Source organism: Arvicanthis niloticus, chromosome 1 (genome assembly GCF_011762505.2).
Source record: "Arvicanthis niloticus isolate mArvNil1 chromosome 1, mArvNil1.pat.X, whole genome shotgun sequence".
Classification (NCBI taxonomy): Eukaryota; Metazoa; Chordata; class Mammalia; order Rodentia; family Muridae; genus Arvicanthis; species Arvicanthis niloticus.
The window spans coordinates 74,710,737-74,713,088 of record NC_047658.1 but is presented as its reverse complement, the minus strand read 5'-3'; the positions used below and the strand labels follow the sequence as shown (position 1 = coordinate 74,713,088).

Below are 2,352 nucleotides of genomic sequence, written 5' to 3'. Positions count from 1 at the left end.
AAAAAAAAAATTCCAGTCCCACTTTTTACAAATGCCAGTGCTATGATGATGATGATTTTTCATTAATAGTGTCTGTAGTGGTTTCAATAAAAATAGCTACCATAGACTCAAAGGGAGTGGCACTATTAGGAGATGTGGCCTTGTTGAAGTAGGTGTGGTCTTGTCAGAGAAGGTATATCACTGGAAGTGGGCTTTGAAGTTTCAGAAGCTGAAACCAGGCCCAGCGTATCATTGTCCCTTCTTGCTGCCTGATGATCAAGCTGTAGAACTCTCAAGTACCTCTCCAAGATCATGTGTGCCCGTATGTCACGACGATGATAATGGACTAAACATCTGAACTGTAAGTCAGGCCCAATTAAATGCTTTCCTTTCTAAGAGTGGCTGTAATCAAGGTGCCTTCTCACAATAGAAACCCTAACTATGACAGTGACATTTTATTCTTTTAACAGAACAAAAACAAAAGAGAAGAGATTTCAAAGACATAAAATTGATGTCAACTAATTATTTCAGAAACAAAAGATTTCAAAGCTTGGTTTTAATGTCAATTAATTTCAAATAAATTATTTTTTATTTTTAACATTTCCTGAAGGAGTCATATTGGTGAATAGAAGATGTTTGACTGAACACTATTTTGGAGCTTAGGTTCAGTAATTTCTGTGAGAATAAATATTCCCATTCCTCAAACAGGAAAATAATGAAAGAGTTCCTTTATCTCTGAATAATTAGCCACTTAAACAGATATAGTTCTTTACCAAGATAATTCCTATACTCCCTGTTATCTTTGTTAGTTTTTTTATTACATTAAAAACAAAGTTCACTCTATTAAAACTATATTGGGTTTTCTGAAACTATGCAACTTTTTACATTTGTGTTTGAAATCTCTGAATAATGATTTCAGTTAATAAGTACTATGTCATAGAAATATGTATCTTATTGGTTGTTGTGTTATTCCTTTTATGTTGTTTTATTTTGTTTATTAGATGACATCTTATGTAGCTCGGGCTGACCTGGAATGCACTAAGAATCTCTGGCCTAAAACTGATCATCTTCATACTTCAACCTTGTAAGTGCTGTAAGTTCAGGTATGTGCCATCACCTCCTGATCAGTTTGGGTGTTTTGTTTGGTCTTCTTTTCTTTTCTGCTATATTATTTTAGTTAAGTGGTTTATGGAGTTTGTTTGTTTGTTTGTTTGTTTGTTTGAGACAGGTCTCTCTACATAGCCTTGGCTGTCCGGACACGCACTATGAAGACCTGGCTGGCCTCAAACTCACATAGATCTGCCAGTCTCAGCCTCTCGGGTGCTGGAATTAAAGGCATGTGCAACTATGCCACATTGGATCAAGTTTTGTTTTGGTTTTGTTTTCTTTAGATTCCAACTCTTCCCTTGTTTTGTTTTTTCATAATTTTTTTTATTCACATTATATCCCAATCACAGCCCCTTCTCTTCCTTCTCCTCCCAGTCCTACCCTTAAAGAGGAAGTTTCACCTTGGGTACCACCCTACCCTGGGGCATATGGTCCCAGTAGAACTAGGCAAGTCTTCTCTCACTAAGACTCCACCAAGGAGTCCAGATCAGGGAAGGGGACCGAATGGCAAGCAACAGAGTCAGAGATAGCCCCTGCTCCAATTGTTAGGGGACCCACAGGAAAATCAAGCTGTACATCTGCTACAAATGGAGGGTGGGGGCGGGAGGCAGCCATTGCATGCTCTTTAGTTGGTGGTTCAGTCTCTGTGAGCCCCCATGGGCCCAGGTTAGTTGACTCTGTAGGTCTTGTAGTGTCCTCCACCCCTCCAGCTCTCTCAATTCTTTGTTCCTTACTCTTCCACAAGACTCCCCAAGCTCTGCCTGAAGCTCAACTATGGGTCTCTACATCTGTTTCCATCCCATGCTGGATGAAGCCTCTCAGGAGACAGTTCCTGTCTGCAAGCACAGGAGAGTATCATTAATAGTGTCATGGGTTGGCTCTCTCCCATGGGATGGGACTCAAGTTGGGCCAGTCATTTGTTAACCATTCCCTCAGTCTCTACTCCATCTTTATCCCTGCATATCTTGTAGGCAGAACAAATTTTAGGTTGAAGGTTTTGTGGGTATGTTGATGTCCACCTCCTTCCACTAGAAGTCCTGCCAAACTATGAGAGATGGCCACAACAGTCTCTATATTCTCTGCTGGTCAGAATCTCAGGTAGAGTCAATCCATAGATTCCTATAGTTTCCCCCATCCCAGATTTCCAGCTGGTCCCAGAGATGTCTTCCACCATCCTCACCCCCAGACCTCTCGAACCCCCTCCTTACACCTCCTCACACCCAACACCCACTAACCATCCCCATACCCCTACATAGCAACTCTCTA

At 41.0% G+C, this 2,352-nt stretch overlaps 1 long non-coding RNA gene across 1 annotated transcript; it reads left to right on the top strand.

The window, feature by feature from the left end:
• The first annotated feature begins 215 nt into the window (after window positions 1–215).
• On the top strand, window positions 216–1,945 carry LOC143435193 (uncharacterized). The gene is made up of 3 exons (XR_013105276.1): window positions 216–340; window positions 981–1,082; window positions 1,208–1,945. It is a non-coding gene; the product is annotated as an uncharacterized LOC143435193 (long non-coding RNA).
• Window positions 1,946–2,352: the final 407 nt, after the last annotated feature.